Source organism: Camellia sinensis, chromosome 1 (assembly GCF_055761805.1).
Source record: "Camellia sinensis isolate YWXY chromosome 1, ASM5576180v1, whole genome shotgun sequence".
Lineage (NCBI taxonomy): Eukaryota > Viridiplantae > Streptophyta > Magnoliopsida > Ericales > Theaceae > Camellia > Camellia sinensis.
The window spans coordinates 120,196,653-120,218,090 of NC_138961.1; positions in this window are offsets into that span (position 1 = coordinate 120,196,653).

Genomic DNA, 21,438 nt, shown 5'->3' on the forward strand with positions numbered 1-21,438 from the left:
TCAACCAAATTAAAATCCATCGGTCCAAAATGTAGAGGATTAGAAGAGTTTTCAAAAGAAATTTTGTATGAACTATTTGGTAACGCGAATGGAGGGGAAATTTGGAGAGAGAGAATACCTAGAGAGATGGGAGGAGGATTTTCGCACGGTGTGGGTGTGGAAAAGGAGCGGAAAAGTGTGTTTTAAAGAGGCACATATCGTGAAATGACGAAGCTACCCTGAGCCACTACTGTGATCCGGCCGTGTTTGTTTGGGCCCGACCGTGCGTCTTTTAGACCTAGCCAGATCTAAATGATGTTTTGCCTTCAAAATGCTATTTTGCTTCAGTTTGGTTGTGTGCATGGGTAAGCCTCTCCTAGTTGAAATGAGGTGTTCCTCGCATCAGGGCTTGTCCCAGATTTCAAAAATTAAATTACAAAGCTGTGGTTCAGATTACATTTCTATATATCTCGTCATTTTCCTGGGACGTATTAACCATGGATATTGGCCCATTTTCAGTAGTAAAATTAGCAGAGTTGCCTCTATTTTGTACATATGCGTCACTTTCCCATAGCGTGGTACGCATAAGTCTAGATTTGGTTCACATGCAAAACAAGGACCTATTTGAAGCTACATAGGTTCTAGACTGCAAAACAAAAGAAAAAAATGGAAAACTGGAGAATTTAAGTTTGTTTCAGCTTCAGCAAATTCTGAGATTGTATTCCGGATGCACCTTCGCAGGCCTCGTCATTGCTCCAAAGTATGAGTGTACCTCGACCCCGAGCTTAAGCCTGCTTTAGTCAGAATGGTGATCAAAACTGCTCTCCCTAAACACCATTCCCCAACAGAGGCATCTTGATTGTAAGTGCAATGAGTTCCTAGGAGACCAATTGCGATGGTGGAAACTAGAGATCGAATGGCGATGCCTAAAACACAAAGGTTCAGAATTTCCAATATTAAAGTGTGGTTTAAATACGCAGGGGTATATCCTTGGCTTGAAATTTGTATGGCAGCCCCATAGGTTGAGGTAGCGTGTATGCACCTCAATTTCGGATACTAAACCAACCCAGTCTGTTACCCTGTTAGAGAATAGGGAAAGCTATAAGTATGATCAGGGAGAAAAGCGGCGTTCGTGACTTCTGCGTGCAGATCTTACCCCTTGTCAACATTTGAAAACCTTTGAACTATGAGTTGAAGGTGGAATTTTGAAAAACAAAAAGAGGAGATCCTCGTTAGAGTAGAGCGGTTCATCGCCACTATCCCCATGAGGTGCTTTCTAAAGCGCCGCTTTGTTTTTTTACTGCATTTTCTAAACATCATCCACTACATTCCTTGTCACATGTACGATATCATCTATCGCACCCATTGCATCCATTTGCATCATGCATTGTCTTTTATCATCTATGCTTTTGTGCTAAAACACTTTTCGGATCTTTGTTTTTTTTTCTCAGGACATGTAATAGCATGTTCTCGAGTGGCTTTTCTCATGATACGTGAGACGTGATCTCTAGTGGTTTTTATCTCAGGGCGTGCAAGAACACGACCTTGGGCAGTTTTCCTCTTCTCACTAGTTCAGCGTGATTAGAGTATCTCCGGACGTGTGAGACGCGTTCTTGGGCAGTTGTCCTCCTCTCACGATTTCAGCATGATTAGAGTATCTCAAGATGCGTGAGAGGCGTTCCTGGGCGGTTCTCTTCTCACGATTTCAGCGTGATTAGAGTACCTCAGGGCGTGTAAGAACACGACCCTGGCGGTTTTTCTCTTCTCATGATTTCAGCATGATTAGAGTATCTTAGGATGCATGAGACGCATTCCTGGGTGGTTTTCCTCTTCTCACGATTTCAGCGTGATTAGAGTATCTCAGGGCGTGCAGGAACACGACCCTGGGAGGTTTTTCTCTTCTCACGATTTCAGCATAATTAGAGTATCTCAAGGCGTGCAGGAATGCGACGCTGGGTGGTTTTCTCAAGACACGTGAGATGCGTTCCCAAGTGATTTTATCTTAGGGCTTGTAGGAACACGACCCTGAGCAGTTCATGACTTCTTCTCATGATTTTATCGTGATTAGAGTGTTCTTCATTTTCTCATAATTCCAGCGTGGTTGGAGTTTGTTTCTCTCTCTATGTGAGACATAGTTTGTTTTGTACCTTTTCATCTCTCTCTAGGTGAGATGTAGTTTGGCTTGCATCTGTCATCTACGTGAGACGTAGTTTAGCTTAAACCTTTCCTCTCTCCGTATGAGATACAGGTAGATACTCCATATTTTGCTTACTCCTTTCTGTGTGAGGCACGATTAGATCTGTTTTGATTTAAGCTTGAGGTTTATTTCATTCATATGCTATCGTCTTGTTGTTACTCATTGCGTTGTCTTGCATGAATTTAAAAAAATAATCAATTTCGTGAAGCCTGTAAGTCTAGCTTTCAAGTGCATTTTTTGAGTATATCATTTGCATCTTGCCCTTAAACTACGCTGGTTTGATTTCTTGCGACGGGATACATAGGCCACTCTCGGGTTCTACCATCTGCACCTGCATTTTGTTTGTTTTCCCAAGTCTTACGGCATTGTCAAATGGGTCGTCTTTGGGCTTTAACATTCACTCACGTCATTTTAAGACTTTGAGCTCTGTCAAAGAGGGGCAACTATAGACACCCCATTTTGACCGCCCATAAGACTTGGTCGCCTCATTCTGAACACTCGATGATGAAATGTTACATTGTGCAATTGTTCGAATTTTCAGCAAAAGAATTTAGTTTTGAGCTTCAAATCCAAACCTTGCACTCCATTTTGTCTATAATGTTTTGGACCCTTAAAAAATCTTTTTCCAAACTTTAGACTTGGCTGAGGGTATTTTGAGCTCGACCGGGGGTATTTAGACCCGGCCGGATCTCATAGGAAATAAGACCAAAATTGGACCAGGGAGGCCACTTTGTTGGCATGTCGTACACCCTCATGGCCAGCCAGCCATGTTTAGTGATAGCAGATATTTTACAACACCTAGCTATCCCCATGTGAATGCTTTGGCACAACTGTATTTTTACAGATATTTTCAACGTGAGATGTTGTTTTTCTATAAATACAAGGCCCCCCCTCTCATGGTTTGGGGTTAGAAAAATCCTCCAAGAGCCCAAGGCTTAACCAACCATCTTCTCTAGCCATGCACCATACAAGCTCAAACTTGAAGCTTTTGCTGAGATTCTTGAACATAATTTCAGTCCCTTGAGAGTGCTTAGTTTGTGGTTTGTGAACTAGGAAGCTCTTCCTCTCTTTCTAGAGGTAAACTTTGAGCTTTTTCACAATCTTTTCTCTCTCTCTCTCTCTCTCTCTCTCTTTCTTCTTTGTCTTTACAAGGCTATTTTAGAGTTATTTTAAGCCTAAAAATGTGATAAAAGCTTTGTTAAAAGTGAGTGAGCTAGTCACTCTTTCATTTATTAGTTCACTTGTTGTGCACCCCTTTGATTTCTTTCATTTTCTTTTTGGCTTTCTTTTCACTTCATTTGGTAAATTTCAGTACCTTTTTAGCACTATTTTTGGGTTCTTTGTGTGTGACATAAATTGAATATGGGCTTACAAAAGGATCAGTCCTCCCCACTACTTGTGCTTTTACTTATTATGCCTTAAATATCATATTTGTGTTGTTGTAAGTCCTCTCAGATTTAGTGTGTTTAGGATATAGCGGCCAATCCGTCGAGTTGATCATTTTTTACTTTCATTATGTCTCTTGGAATCTTGTGGACATGGGAGGATTAGAGCTTAGGCTTAGCCACCCTGCCACAATTTTGCTTATCTAGTCTAAATTTCTTTCTTTCATATTATTGTTGTCTAACTTGAAACTAGGTAGTAGCTTCCATGTTCAAAGTGCAGAAAAACTCTTTTTTTGATCATTTTTGACACATGGAAATGGATGTCTCATCCTTGTTCCATGAAAAAGAGGAGTTGTCAACAGCTTTGACAAGTTGTGTTTAAGCTTTAATAGATAGATGGTTTCTTGTTATTTTTCCTTACTTGCTTTGTTGCTCCTAGAGAGCTCTTGCTTGAGAAGTGTTGAAAACTCTCTCCTAGTTTCACTTTGTAGCATGGAAAAGGATGTTCCATCCTTATTCCATGAGTAGGGAGATGAGTTGACAACACTTTTTAAGTTGTTACTTTTGTTCATTTTGGTTGCTCTATGATCATCATGTACTATCTTGTGACTTGATGATTTGTGAGTGAAGCATGCCTATCTCTTCCTTGATAAATTTCATGGTAGAAAGAATGTGAGGAGTATAGCACTTTTTGTGTTTTCCTTTTGAATTCAAAGATTATCATGCAACAAATTTGCAATGATTGATGATTTGGGAAGCAAACCTATTCCCTCCTTGAAAATTCTTCATGATAGGAGAGAGCAGGAAGAATGAACATCATTCGAAAACCCTCTATTTTGCTTTGTTTCAATTCTGTTGTAACAGGTACTTCTCTAGAATTAGTGGCCAGTCGGCCAGTCTCTTGCATGACCGACCAATTCAGCAGATCAGCCGACCACAATCTTGTACGGCAGTGGTGGTTTTTTAGCAAGCTCAGCAGAGGGCATGACTGTATTTTATTAGACCTAGCCGTGTCTCATTGTGGGCCGGCCAGGCTTCAAAGTGTGCAAACAACAAACTGTTGGAAGAACAGAGCATGGGCTGAGGGTAAAATAGAGCGCCATCTGGCATTGAGCAGAGGGGGTTTCTGAAGGATGCTCCCGCTCGCGTGCATGTTATCCTTGTTTTGGATTCTTTCATATTTATTGTTGTCATATTCGTATATGTAATACTTAGTTAATTCATTTGGTGTTGTAATAATTAGTTGATTAGGCCATTCAAACCCTTTTGTGTGAGGGCAAACTTGTAATCTTTTTACGTCTTCCAACCCCAATTTCTTTCTCCCTTTTATTTACATGCTTACTGTGGTTGCATATAGTATCATGTTTTCATTTCATATCATTTCCATGCTTTGCATCCATTTTAGCACGCATGAAAATTCGACTCATCATATATAGTGTTTTACTAATAGTTGCATTCTTGTATGTGTTGCAATAGTCATGTACATCATTAGGATCATGCATTTTTCTAACTGTTTTGTTTTTCTTCTTTGGCTTGCCTTGGAGTACTAGGTGAGCATTTTTGCTTTAGTGTTACATGTGTGTTTATGTTGCCATGTCAAGCATACCACCCTGAGGCTACGTGCTTAGTTGAAGTACTTTTTTAAATGCCTGTGGATGAAAGCTATTTTGCTTAAGATTGGAATGACTTTGATTAGTGTACATGTGAGCTCAATTTTGCAAGCAACACATATTCAAACCTCTTTTCAAACAAACATGAAATCAAAGCATTTCAAAGTGGGTGATGTAATCTATACTTGTATGTCTCACATAGTAAGTTAACATAACAATTAGAAAATGAGCATATACTGTCCATAAAAATCATATTATGATTAGTAGAGGTCAATCCTTGATCGGGTGAGTGGGGTGCTCAATTTTTGACCTTCCCTTCTCATACCTAAGTTCCCGAGCCAAGACACTTTTGTTATGATAGACAAGTGGCCTTTAGCATGCGTCACGAGTTTCCTAGATTTTCCAAAAATATTTACGTGGCAACTCTGAAATCTGGCAATGTAGTCCAATTTTGGCATCTCTAATGATTAATGGATTTTCTAAGATTTGCCGAACTTGGAGTCTCATTTTGTTTTCTATTTCACATTGCACTTGTGAAACAAGATTCAGAGCCACAAGAGTTCGAATTGTAGGGCTACTGTACACGAGGAGACTAACCCCTCCGAGGATTACGAAACACCAACTACATACCGAAACCGGCCAATAATCATGAGATTACCTATAGCCTCAGACAGATTACAGACATATTCAGTAATAATAGGGCGGGCCAGAAGGAGAAGCAAATTATAAAGTTTTGTCCAATTAGCTGTGTGTAAATGGCATAAATAGAAAACTTTTCAAACATTACCAACCTATACTCTTACATACATAATAAGATTCCATGTGTCCAGGATCTTTCAAACATCACTGACGTATTAACCAAAACTTATATATAAAGACGGTAAGGTGTGATCGACAAAAAAAAAAAAAAAATAGAAATTCAAAAGATAAAAGATTAGAAAGACAAAAGCCTCGCTTGTGAGGCATTCATAACAGGCTTCACAATACTTGGGTTCCTTAATAGGTTTACTAGGGTTGGGGATGGACATTTCGCTGCTCACCTACATACATATATATAAACAGAGTGAGCTAACGCCTAATGAATAACATCAGAGTATAGGGTTTATGTGAATGAGATCTAGTAAATGATATAAGCATTTCTATATTATGAGCATTTCATAATGGAAGGACCTTGGGTCCAACAAATAACAGAACGACCATAGGTCCAATGTATAACAGATGTACAATGTGGAGTTGATCATATCATAATGGAACGACCTCGGGTCCAATCATTTACAACTGTATAGAGGGCATTCAATCAACTTATAACAAATAACTAGACTTATCAGATGTTCAGAACAACCTCAGATCCAACTTATCAAATATACAGAAGGACCTTGGGTCCATCAGATACATTTGTGTCACATTGATCACATTTACAGATATCACAATGATCAGACAGATAGAAACTCATTCACTTTTGCAAATTCACAGTTTCAGAAAGTTCATCATAGTTTCAAAAAGTTTATCACAGTAGGATATATAGAAAATAAAGTAAGTGAGAAAATATCTTCACTAAGATATTACTCATATTGATTCAGTGTTGACTTATCCTTGTAGATGATCCTACACAACCATAAATGCACACATGTTGAATCACATTGTTTAACTGGATTGTTCTTTAACTCTTTCAATTCTCTTAGGCTTCATTCTCTCCTTTTAATCCACTTAGAATGGCCAAATGGTACAAAAGAATCCCTAACAGAGTATGTGGATGCAAATATGCACTGATGATCCGTTCGTATGGAATATCGACCAGCCGCATTGGAAGTGGAATATCTTCCTGCGTTGGGCCTTCTTCTTAGCATTACGTTGCCTCTTCTTGATTGGTTCTGGCGAACAGGGGCTCGTTGACTGTATAGAATTCTGCGTTTCGGATCGTCCACGCTTTGAGCCCGGTGTGTTCATGTTTTTCCAAAAACTCTTTGTAACTGGAGTCGGCTCCGGGGTTGCATAATATAATACTTGGAATCCCGCCCGTTATTTTCTTTGGGCGGGCATATTTACAATTTGAAAAAAAATCTCGTTGCACTCCAATAAACTCGCGCCAATGTTTCAAAAATTGTGGGGCCACATCATCGATTATGTTGTAGAAAGCGTCGTCCTTGTGGTCTCTCATGTCGATGTGGCCAGAATAATAATTATGTGGTCCCAAAGATCGGGCCCAACATGTTTTCCTAATTCGAGATGGGCCTTCAATTATAATGCTCTTGGGCCTGTGCGGTCTTTGGGCTTCGTCTCTTATATTGTCTGCAACCCATTGCTGTATGGCTGTTGGAACGATCCATACTGTGTCTGTAAATGGATGAACATATGGCAATGGTGGATTAAATGAAATCCGGTCATAATTTGATGACAGCTTGTCATAATTTAACCAGAAACATTTTGGGTCGCCATTTCATACCACTGCTAGTGCTTCGTCCTTGGTGTCGGCGGCAAGTGCATCGCGATATATATTTTCTTTGTTATTCTGGTTAGCGCAGCGGCTTCTCTCACGAAATTCACCCCATTCCGTGTAATCCCCGTGTTTGGAGATATATTCCAGCACATTCTGTTGGTTGTATGCCCCTTGTACATTCGGATGGAAATGGCGACTGGTTCGATCGTGAGTAACGTCGAAGAACCGTTCATTCTGCATCTGAAAACGGTATGGAAATTGAACAAGGGCATGGAGATGTGGTTGCCCGTCCTCGTGTAATTCATGGAAATTGAACAAGGGTTGAAGGTGTAAACAGTTAACCTACGTATGGGCCATGCCTTGTTTGTTTCCATCGTTTGTGATCTGTTATTATTTTGTGCCATACGTTATATAGTATCCGTTTTAAAAAAATATTAACTGTTTATGTTGACCCATGTCACGGTCAACACATTACGTCTATAAAATAAGATCGACGTGATGCTTTAATGGTGAGGTTCCTGACCATCGATTATGGCGACTACTTTTCGATTTTCACAACGGCGTCCATATACCACCAGAACTAAATTAAATTTTAGTCGCCGTTGGACAACATCCAGCAGATCTGGTGTTTCCGGACGAAGTTATTTTAAACTACGGAAACATGGTTTTTACAAAAAAAAAACGATTCACGTCTAAATCATTGTGTGATTCCATTTGGAGGATTGACGATTTTCTCCCGTATGATGAGCCTCATTTTTTCCATTTTGATTTGCCGGAGGTTGGTACTGAAAGGGATGAACGACAATCCCGAAAATTGAAGCTTTTAGGACTCTATATCCAGGGTGTAGTTTTACGTCAAACTGGTGGTCTTTCCGAACTTGCTGCTGATACGCCTAGACTGGAAAGTGACATGCGTGATGCCCCTACTCAGGCTGTGGAACAAACGGCGGACATTGATCCATCTGGTATGCTTGACAATGGCCAATGTGAATTTGTCGTTGCGTTGGACCGGTTTCCTAATCCTGCGTATACGCCCAAGTTTGAAGATGTTTTCCTGTGGTCCAGTGGTGTCCCATGAACTGGTTGTATGGTTAGGGGCACTGAAATAGACCGTTTTGTTGTATTGCGGTGTGTCCCTGTTGTAATGCCGCTGCAATCAAATGAACATCCAAATGTTAGCCGTCAGGGCGTTAAAACATTTAACAAGATCGGAAATAATGTTGTATCCGAATTCCGAGATAGTTTAGGTCAATTTAGCGGCGCGTACAACAATATTGTAAATGACGCAATTATTTGTTATTTTGTGTAGGAATGTCGCACAAAATCGATTGTAAGAGCTCATTTGAATTGTCGATTGAAATACTGTTATTAATAAAATAATTGATTACAAATATTTTATAATTGTCTCCGTTGTACATTTGTTTTCTGGGCTGATGCGGATCCTTCCACTGCAGCCTTTACAGCCTCTGAAATTAATTTAGCCATCTCATCTGTATTCAGCCGTGATGATTCGGAGTTACTGGATCCGTCCTCACTTACTGATGGGCCTATATCAACTGGGCCGCTAGGTTGATTAATTGGCCCAGTGTTGATTATTGATGGGCCGCGGGTCGACATTATCATGCCGTGCCGACTGAATGATTCAGGCCCATCTCGAATAGAACTTGATGACAATCGTGCCTCCATTATCCTCTGGGCCGAAGAACCGTAATGGCCCATTGGTGCTGATAATGTCATTGTGGATCGAAAACGTGATTCGGAATTACAGCGTGTTAGTCTTGCCTTCGCCACTTTCCGCTCCACGTGCCAAATATCCACGTGGCTGTTGTTGAATACTTTGCACAAAACAGTTATTAATGGCGGCCGATATGTAACTTCATCTGGAAACGTTGATGTTTGGAAAGCCAACGTGGCTTTCATTTTGCAATATTTCACACCGTCACAAAAGTTTATCACAGTAGGATATATAGAAAATAAAGTAAGTGAGAAAATATCATTACTAAGATATTACTCATATTGATTCAGTGTTGACTTATCCTTGTAGATGATCCTATACAACCATAAATGCACACATGTTGAATCACATTGTTTAACCGGATTGTTCTTTAACTCTTTCAATTCTCTTAGGCTTCATTCTCTCCTTTTAATCCACTTAGAATGGCCAAATGGTACAAAAGAATGCCTAACAGAGTATGAGGATGCAAATATGCACCGATGAATATTGGCCAAATTTTGTTGAAAATAGGGTCCTCGCTCGCGCGCACACTTGGCCGCTCGAGTGGTTCAACAATATGTAGAGTATTCGCTTGAGCACACACTTGGTCACTCGAGTCATTTGTAAGGACTGCAAAAGTATTGCATTCTCGAATTTTCCGCTCGACGGTCGCTCGATAGTCCCTTGAGCCAAGTCCTGCACAAAAGTGGGTTCGCTTGAGCGTACACTTGGTTGCTCGAGCCAATGGCCAAATGTCTGCAAAAATACTACATGCTCACAAAGTGCGCTCGAGCGACAGATTGTTCACTCAGCAATGAGATAGAATTCTGTGATTTCCAAAATAGGGTTGAGTTTCATTACTTGCAATTTTAAACGCCATTCTTACATGGCTTGACAACACTTAGAAAACACTTAGAAAATCTTTCAAAAACATGGATACACAACCAATTTGGAGAGATCAAGGCTCAAAACATGGAATTTTAATTTCAAAACTTTATGAATCATGGACGCATGGATGCTTTAATCTTCAATTCAAGCTTAGATGACATGAACCATGATCAATTACATCCTTTAACTCAAAATTTAAAACTTGAAACTCCATAGTCAAAGCAATTTGAAACTCAACTTCCATGCATGTACCAAATTCCTTTTTCTTGGCTTTCAAAACATAAGATTGAACTTCAAAACTTTATAAACCATGCTAATAAAGTTCCAAAACTTCATAATTCATGAGTGCATGTGAAAGATGGCTTCAAAACTCAACTAATTAGATGACATGAATGATGTTCAAACTCATGAAACTCCATCAAACCATGCATGCATGTCCAAATTGACTTTGATTCTAACAATTCTAGCTTAATTCTTTTTTTTAAGCACATAATCTCTTTGAATTCACATATGAGAGAACTTAATTCCATGAATTAAATTCCAAAGGCCTACCTAAGGTATTCAATTTAGCTCAATTTAACTAGTTCTTGAGTTGTCTTCCTTGATTCTCCAATCCTTAAGCCAAATTCTTCAATTTCAACCCCTTTCTCTCTCTACAATTGCATGCTCTCTCTCTCTCTAAACTTCTCTACTTTAGAATTTTTGAGCTCAAACTTGTAATTAAGTCTCCAAGCACTTAATTATAGCCTATTTATACTTGGGGATTAGATTGGGGTGCTAATCTAAGCTCAGGATTAATTAATGACACTTAGTTCAATAAACGTAATCTAATTAAATCAGACTAAATCAAATTTTAATCAAACGTCTCAATAGGTTCTAAAAGTCATGTTGATCGCAATAAATTAACCAATTTTGGTTTCTGACGCTATTATGGCCTTCAATTTTTAGATTAGAGCAGAATTCTTAGCATATCTTCCTACGGTCAACAAATATAAGGTCAATGACATACTAATAACAGAATTATCACTCAAATTCATATTTACCACATACACATATACATAATTAAGGAACTAAAAACATGATACAGAACGGGGTTGTCATACGTAGGCAATTTCATCTTAAAGTTTGGGCCCTACCAGGTTTAACTCACTCGTCCCGTCCATGTTTGATTGGTATATTTGTACTTGATTCAACTGTCTTGTCCATGTTCAATTGCCTCATCTCTGTTCAATTCAGTTGTCCTATCTCTTCGTTACGGCATAATCAGTTGCAAGACAAATCAAGCTCGGGTTATTTGTATATCTCAAAGATTGATTTCATGTTGGTCAGATAATGGACATTTGTGAAAACATATTTTGATGATTTTTAACGGAGTTGACTAATTTTCTCGAAAGATTAACCCAAGTTTTGCAAAACTAGACCATTTCTTGGACCCTAAAAAGGAAATATTTCAGTGCTCACAGCTTGACTTACATGATTTCAAAACAGAGAGTGAAACAAGCATGTTAATTTAACTCACGTTGATCAAAATCCTTTTAGCAAAAAAGAAAAAAAAAACAGTTAAAGCGATGAACTAGGGGCACAGTCGAGTAAGGTTCGAAAGTCTCCATTGAAAATGCGTAATATTTGTCTCCAACAAGGTATCTCGCCCACAATATTCTAAACTGTGCCCGCATTTGTCGCGTCTACGATATTCTAAACACCCCCCAATCGTCACACTTGTGGTGTTTCTAATTACGCCCGCGTTGAAGTTTAGTGTCCTTCCTATTTCGGCAAATGTCAATAGATGTGTTTGTCTTGTTTTTGCTTTGTTTTTCTTCCATTGAGTCATGGTTTCTGGCCACTTGTGTAGTCGGTCAGCCAAATTTTTAGCCAGTTCATTAGTTCGTTTAGCCGGGTAGTTCATAAATCAGCCGGCCCATCAATTTTTTTGGCTGGTTGGTCGGCCAGCCAATTTTTGAATCTAGAATGGAAAACTGCAGAGGTTGCATATGCTGAATGGTTTGTCTTTTAGAGTCTTATTTTGAGTGTCTTTCATTCCAGCAAGTGTAAATAGGTGTGTTTGGATTGCTTTTGCCTTCTTTTTTTTTTTTCCTTTCATTGAGTCATTTTATTGATTTCTGGTTAGTTGAGGGCTCAATGTCCAATTTAGAGTTTATTAAGATTCAATCATTGTTAGATTCAAATTCAAAACAAAAATGTTTTCATGCTTAAGCACTACTAAATCAAAACTTTTGCCACAAGCTTAAACGTCGCAAAAGGTTCGCATATCGTCGATAAAGACTTTTTGTGATGGAGTAACGGCAAGAAATGGGAGGTGGCGGAAGGGGGTGTGACAAAAATTATTTGTGATGGGTACAAATCATCACTTTCTTGTAGCGACGACTAATCAATGGTTTTTGCGATGGTTTAACCGGATAACAAAAAAAGGGAAAAAAAATTCACTTTTAGTGACGATATTAGCTGCCGTCGCCAAAAACATTTTTAGCAACAGTATTTAATGTCGTGAAAAGTATTATTAGCGACGGTCTAAAACGTTGCCAAAAAAGGTAGAATTAAATTAATACCATATTTGCGACAGTTTAAACCGTCGCTAAAGATTGGAACTAATATGTATATGCGGTAGGTTAGCCTGTTGCTAGTAAAATATAAGGAACTGATGATTACATTAGCAACGGTTTATTATTGTCGCAATAAAATTATTTTCATAAAATCAATATATATTTTATTAATTCATTCCCTGTACCAATTATTAATATTTTCTAAAATAAAATAAATCCCCTTCCACACCCACACATCCACATCAACATCTACATCCACATTCATAAAATCATATGAAGAATAATATATATGTACCTTGTAACAATTGTCAACCAAATTAATATTCTTTACAAAAATATATAAAACATCCTCTAACAATATTAATAATTTTTGATATTCAAGAACTCAAATTTTTGTATTTAAAACAAAACAAAAGTATCGACAATACAAAGAAAAAAACTATTATATGTTGTTTTAATATCAACAGTAAGCTTCAACATCAATATGCGAAGATATGATCACGCACTCAAAAGGGATTGCATTTGCAAAAAGAAACCCAAAAAAAATCATAATTTACAATATAATTAATTTCGAACTTACAGAAAATGTAAAACACTTGATATTTACTTCAATATATAAATAAATAAATAAGATTGTAAGCTGCAATATCGATATGTGAAGATATCATCATGTACTCAAAAGGGTTGCATCTGCAAAAAGAAACCAAAAAAAAAAAACATTTATAATATAGTTAATTTCAAGCTTATAGAAAATGTAAAACATTTGATATTTATTTCAGTAAATAAATAAATAAATAAGATTGTAAGTTCCAATATCGATATGCGAAGATATCATTACGTATTCAAAAGGGTTGCATCTGCAAAAGGAAACCCAATAAGACTGATAACATTCCTAAACAAACATCCCAACTATGTTGGCATCGATAAGCACACTAGTACACCATCAAGAGTTGGTGAGGAACCAATGCAGCAAGGACAAAAACCTAAACAACAAGACAAAAGGGTGGCCCAAACACATGAGTACATCAGATAGCCAACACCAATGAAAATAGCAGCCCAATAAAGTGAAGCAAAAACTAAGCAAACTACACTACACTCAGCCAAAGCACTAAGTAAAGCATAGCAACACATAGAAAGAGCATACCACAAAACCATATCATACTCCAGCTAGCTCACTCCATCTGAGAAAACTTCTATAGCCTGATTAAAGATCCAATGCTCCTCCTTACCTACTACAAATTATGCACCATCTCTGTAGCTGAATAAAAATACCCTTTTAAGTAAGACTTCACCCTAATGGCCACCCTAATTTTGATAAGATCACACAATTCCTCAAAATTTGGTTGAAGATTATTGAAGATCCATTCAATTTTCGTAGATTTTAACAAGGAAATATTGAAGAATTAAGGTAGTGTTTGGTACAATGATCACTGGAATGAAGTGGAACAAAATGTCACTCCATCAAAATGTCAAGTCCCATGCTTGGTTGGCTAAAAGAATAATTAAAAATACGTTAGAAATGGGATCATCATAATGTGCAAAATACATCAATGCCGTGAAATTGCCGACCAAAAACAAATATAAAAAACAAGTCAAGAAAATTTAAATCAAAAGGAACAATGCATCTAAGGTTAGTAAATCAACAAAGAAAGCAAGACGAGGAAGTAAAATACGGAAATAAAAGTAAATAGTTGTAACTGACAAGATCCAAATCCAAGATTAACAAGCACAAACACGAGGAAAAAATAATATGGCAAGTTAATGCTATTCTATTATACTTTGCCTATGCTTGTGAATTTATAGAGTTTAACAAAGAAGTTTTCTTTAGTATCAAGTCTTTTATCTCTAACATTGCATTAAAGGTGGCATATAATTCACGAGTCTACCGAAGCTTTTCCTGCATATTAAGCAAAGAGTGAATACATTTAGTTAATTTAGTTAAGATTGGAGGGAATAAGAAATTCATAAAAGAAAATGTAACAGAACTAACCAACCATAGTATTTCCATACCACATTTCTTCACATTACACCAAAATAGAAAACCATTACAGTGAACCAAATTGATCCCCTTAGATTGAACCAAATTGATCGTAAATCTTCCAAAAACAATTTTGCTACTCTAATTGATTCTTTGTATTTGTGGAACTAATTTAATTAAATTTGCTTCTCAAAGATTATCTAACAACATGGTATAGTTATTCAATTTAAAACACTAACCAAAGTAGACGAAATTGACAAATTATTCTTCTATATACAAGTAGATATAGAGAGATACGAACAAAAACTGATATATGAAAATAGGAATCCTTTTTTATATATATTTATATATATAAACACTAAAATCCAACTCAGTCCCAGCAAACAACACACATCCATACAAATTACCCCAAGAAAACCAAAGAAAAATATCATTTTTTCCAACGAAAGTAGCATTTTAGTCTAACAAGAAGATCTACAGTTGCAAGTAAAAAATGGACGAAACTCAAAAATTGAAATGCTTGACAAAAAAATGAAATGGTGGTGAGACTTGAGAGGTTGAACAAAGAAGGGGCTGAGATATGATAGATTGAAAATTATAGTTAGGGTTTGAAATTGAGGGAGAGAGAGAGAGAGAGAGAGAGAGAGAGAGCAAAAATCAAGGGTTGATTTCAACAAAAATCGAATTAGAAAAATAGTAGAAGAAGATAAGAGAAGAAGAAAAGAGAAGAGAAGAATCTACCTCAGTCGTTGTTGTCGCTCGCTGATTGCTGCCACTCTCACTGATCACTACAGCTGGTCACTCTTTACTAGTTGAATGGGTGTCGTTCGATCAAGGATACGCAGAAGACTAGGGTTAGGGTTTGGAGAGAGAGAGACAGAGAGATGTTTGGAATCTCAAAACAAAAATTGATTTGTTTGTTTGTGGGGTGTGGGCTGCTGAGAAAAAAAAAAGTTGAATCACACATTTTTTGTTTATCACACATTGAATTAAAAATGGGATGGTTTTAAATTTTTAGGTGTGGCCTATATTTATTATTGTAGTAATTGTGCAAAATTAGGGGATTAATTTTTTGCGACGGTTTGAAAGGTCGTCTCAAATTAGAAAAAACGAAAAAAAAAACCTTTTGTGATGTTGTCGGGTTATCTGTCTCCAATAATAATATGTATCCAATATCTTTTTTGGCGACAGTCACTTACCGTGGCAAAAAAAAAAAAAAAATGGTTTCGCGACAGATTTTTTTACCATTGCAAAAACATGCTTTTTGCGATGATTTTTAAACCGTCGCAAAAAGTTCCATGTTTGAAGTCTCCTTTTCTAATAGTGAAGTGTTATGCCATTCACGCCATGATGTGCAAAAAAGAACTTTTATTAAATTTCAGGGTGAAACCCCCCCCCCCCCAACCAGATGATGACAAAGAAAAAGAGAAGAAAATTTTGGGAAAAAAAAACAAGGGAAATTTTGAAGTACTGATGCTCCTTGCTAAGCAAAAACAAAAAATAAAAAGAAAAAAAGAAACAAGTTGAAAAAGAAAAAAAGAAAGGGACATTTTCTCGATTTTTTGACAACAACCTGGCGACGAAGATTATAAATTGACATCATTTGTAGACAACTTTGTCACTCAACTCTACCATCAATTCCCTCACCACATCTTCACTATCGGGAGGCCTTTGAGGACTTTGCCTCGGCATTGGCAGAGCTTCTAAAAGAAATTACTCCCCGTCAGCCATCAAATGCGGAGTACAAAGGAACTCTGAATCAAGCCACGGAGGTGGCCTGTCGTTTTAGCACATTGTTGGCTTTTTTAGGGTGCTAATCTCTACTTGAGCATCCTCGTATATACTCTGGAGCAGAGAGAGTTGGGCATTTAATCGGTTTACTTCACTTGTCATGTTTTGCACCCAATGGGACAAAGTAGAGACATCGATCACCGTCTCCACACAAGACTTCAATGTAAAGTGGTTGGCATCGATATTAGACTGCGCTGCCATTATTTGCTCAATTGATAGCTCAGAAAAGTTGAGAACAGGGGCAAGGGCACCCTGCCGAGGCTTAGAGGTACTGGCCTCAGCATTCTTGATTAAAGAATCGTTAAGGTTAGGAAAGAGAGTGAGAGGATGGCGAAAAGAGGCCATATTAGAGGAGTGCAATACCTCAAAAGAGAGAATTGGCAGAGTAATGGCAGTAAGAGTTTGTAGCTCTCTCGCAGGCCTCGATTTAAGAAGAAAATGGCGAAGAAGAAGAAGAAGCCAAGAGAAGAGAGATTACCGAGGCAATATTTGATAAATGAGGATGGTCCAACTGCTGTCGGTCAGGTACGTCGTGATTGTTGAAATTGCGCGCTAGACACAACGCTCGACGAAGATGAACGGGGCAGAGAGAGAGAGAGAGAGAGAGAGAGAGAGAGAGACAAAAATAGGGGAGGAGTGAGTATTCGTATATATCTTGTATATATATTTTGTATATATATACGTTTGTGTGTCCGTATCTGTATTCGTATGTTTGTATCCATATGTCTGTGTCTATATACGTATATGAATAAGTATGTATCTATATATGTATATATAGCTCGTATGTCCGTATATGTATATAGCTTATCTGTGTATATGTATGTTATATGTATACGTATGTAATACATGTTTTGTATGTTTTTTTTATCTGTATATGTATATATGGTATGTACATAAAAAATTTCAAAAAATCAAAAAAAAAACTTTAAAAAAAAATAAAAAATAATAAAATAATAAAAAAAAGCAAAAAATTCAAAAAGAAATTTTCAAAAGAAAATCAGAAAAAGAAATTGATGTAGGTCACATTGAAGCAAATGAAGTTACATTTATAGTCTTTGAAATTTGTTTATTTGGCGAAGATGATGTATTTTGTACACCTATATAGATTTGGCAGGCAACATGCAAATGTAGGCAAAAAATGACACAAAAGCAGATTCTCCGTGGAAGTAGTGAAATTTCTTGACGTACCATCCCATCTTGCGTGTGGCCCACCAGTGCTCGAGCAGAAATTATGGGCGCTCGAGCGGCCCACCTAGGGACATGTGCGCAGAATTTCAGGTTTGTTCTGCTGAGACTAAAAAGAGAAAAAATAGATTGCACTAGAGTTCCGAAATATTTCAAAAGAGAGGAGGGGGCTACGGTTTGCAAATGAGGGTTCTCAAGCTTCAAGAGTATCTTTCATGGGGTTTCTTCTTCTTATTCCTCTTCCCACTCCTCTATGAGTAGCTATGCTTCTATTTCTAGGTTTTTGATGAAACCCTAGCCAAGTAAATAGGGTTTTCTTTTTGGTTTTGATTACATAAAGGTTTGAACAAGTTGTATGGTTTTCAAGAAGTTTTTAAATATATTTTCCATTATTTCTTTCAAGTATTCTACTTTCTGTGATTGTTGAATGCTTTCCATGCATAGTTTTCTTTGCTTTCATATTCAAGGTATGAGACGAGCCATACTATAAGGTATGAGTCGTATTGCTACCCTAGTTTAGACCGAACGACTCATGCTACTTGAGATGGTTAGTGCCTGTACTTTGAACGTGATGATTCTCTTGATCAATGCTTTGGACATGTAGTTGCGAAGTAGTATTTGGGTCGAACCATAACATAATTGATTTTCAAATTGAGAACTTATTTATGTAACTAGTGGTGAATTCATTACCCTAGGTTTTTTCCAAAATCATAACTTCATCTTTACTTTTAATTGCTAGTTTAATCTCTTTGTTTATTTTAATTATCATTAGTTTATGAATAATCATCTCTTTGATCAAAATTAATTTAGGAATTTTAACAATTAAATTAGTTTAATTTTACATTTGTCTCTGTGGATCGATACCTAGACTTACCATTATTCTAAGGAATTTGGTACAGTTTAGTGTTTATTTTTGGGAGATTGGAGACAACGGTCTACACGTCAAGCACCCGCAAGACGAGTAAAATGTTTTCGTTAAACCATTGTGAGTATTTTCTCCTTTGGTATTTTGCTTTCATAACTTAGCACACAAAAGTCGGAACTTAGTGTGTGTGTGTGTGTGCACGGGCGCCGTTCTTGCTGCCCTGAATTGTGGAGTTTGGACCTTGAACTAGAAAGGACTCTTAGGAACCTTAGAGCATCTTCTCGAGTTCCTAGGCTTGAATATCCATATCGATGCTTAGAACCATTATAGATGGCGAACCAGAATGCTTTCCTGAATAGGCCCAACCGAGCCCTTAAGGATTACTTCACGCTCACTGCATATACATCACCACCATGCATTCAGTTACCAGACACTTACTGCTCGTTATGAGATTAAGTTCCGCACCATCCAAATGCTCCCATCATTCCATGGACTAGCACATGATGACCATGACAAACATCTGCATGAATTTATGGAAATTTGCTTTACAGTGAAAATCTAGAATTTCACTAATGAGGCCCTAATGTTGTGACTATTCCCATTTTCACTAAAGGACAGAGCCCTTACCTGCTAATTCTATCATAACATGGGACCAATTACAGCATAAGTTTTTAGAGAAGTACTTTCCTATAGGTAAGACCAACCAGTTTAGGTGAGCCATCACCAATTTTGCTCAAATTAATGGCTGGTAAATTCATAAAACATGGGAGAGACTTTGTGACCTTCTCCAACAGTGTCCCCACCACCAAGTGGCTGAATGGAAACTTGTCCAGACCTTTTATTATGGCTTAACTGAGCCTCATTGCTAAATGGTGAATTTTTCATGTGATGGGACATTCATGTCAAAAAATGACGCCGAGGCATGGGAATTATTTGAGAACCTAAGTGATAATTCCCTTCACTATGCCTCCGCAACCCGGCAAGTCCGGCAACCTATAGTCGATGCCCCGAAAAGATGGGGCATTTATTAGGTAGGGGCACAATCTAGAGTTAGCCCAACAAGTAAAGGCATTGTCTTGTAAAATGGACCAACTATTAGCTTCAGGACATGCCCCCACACAGCAAGTTCAGCCTCAATTTCACAAGGCATGTGTTATTTGTGCGAGCCCTACTTATGACTTTTGTGAATGCCCTTCGGCATCACAATTTCCCTTCGGCATCACAATTTCCTGAGTTAGTCCAAGAGCATATTAATGTAGCTCAAGGATTCTCCAAACTGGGTAATGACCCATATTCCAACAAATACAACCCGGGATGGAGAACTCACCCTAAATTTTCATGAAGACCTCCTTCACAAGGCACTTCTTACAACCCTCCACCACCAAGGTAGAATTTTAATAATTTTGCCAATCAATCTTCCTACCACCCCCCACAACCTTACCGACAACCACAACCCTCGCCTGCGTTCTTTCAGAGCCTAAGGGGTTAGCACCAGTAGTTCACTCCTACACTCACTCCATTACCAAGCTAGAGGCCCAATTGGGTCAAATGGCTAATAACATGAATAGGAGAGAACAGGGAAAATTACTAAGTTAGACTGTGGCCAACCCTAAGGGTCAATATGGGGTAGAGGGGTCGAGTAAGAATGGAAAAACCATGAATGAGTGCAAGCGGATTTTACTTTGAGAAGTGGGAGGAAGAAACACAAAAGCGGGATGACATAGTCCCTAGTACTTCACGTGAGTCTTAGGCACCATATGTGCCTAAGGCACCCTTTCTTCAATGCCTTGATACATCGTCCCCTTTTAATACGAAAGCGGTATCCATGGAAGTATTAATGGAGGTCTTCAAATAGGTTAAAATTAATCTCCCCCTGTTGGAGGCGATTAAACAGGTACTCTCCTATGCAAAATTTTTGAAGGACCTATCTACACAAAAGCGTAAATCTAGGACACACGTGTCCAAAAGGTCGTACTCACGGAGCAAGTAAGCTCCATCTTATTAAGTGACACATCCCTTAAGCTTAAAGACCCAGGTGCCCTTAACCATTGCATGCATTATAGAGGACCATTTCATTGATAGGGTCTTGTTAGATTTAGGGGCTAGTATCAATTTGTTACGCTACTCTGTGTACGAGGAATTCGGGCTTGGCAAGTTGAAGCCCACTACTATCACACTCCAGTTAGTTGATCGGTCCCTCAAGGTGCCATGTGGCATGATTGAGGATGTGCTAGTAAAGGTTGATTGGTTTTATTTTCCTGTTGACTTTGTGGTTTTAGATATGAAACTGGTAGCCAGCTCTAGGAAATAAATCCGGGTGATCTTAGGCCGACCTTTCATGGTTACGGCCAATGCATGCATAAATTGTCGTACCAAGGTTATGGGCGTTTCATTTGGGAATATGCATGTGAAACTCAATGTTTTCCAAGCATCCCAATAACCCCTTGAAAGAGAGGAGTGCTTATTTGTAGATGTTGTGGATGGGATAGTGGATGAGGCTTTACCTTCTATTTTCGTAGAAGACCCTTTAGAGGCTTGTTAAGCTCATTTTGGGTTTGAAATTTTTGATATTGACAGTTCAGTTGAGGAGGTGAATGCCTTACTTGATTCTTCTTCTACACCGGATTTTCCTCCGTGGAAAGCCCAGTTTGGGTCCCTTCCACCTCTGTCTAGGGATCCTTTCCTACCATCTTTAGTCACACCACCTAAACCTGAGTTCAAGCCACACTCGGCCACACTCAAGTATGCATTTTTAGGGCCTCAGGATACTTTACCAGTCGTCATTGCATTTGACTTAGCTGCAGAGCAGGAGAGTCAATTAATGAGTGTTCTTATGGCACATTGGAGT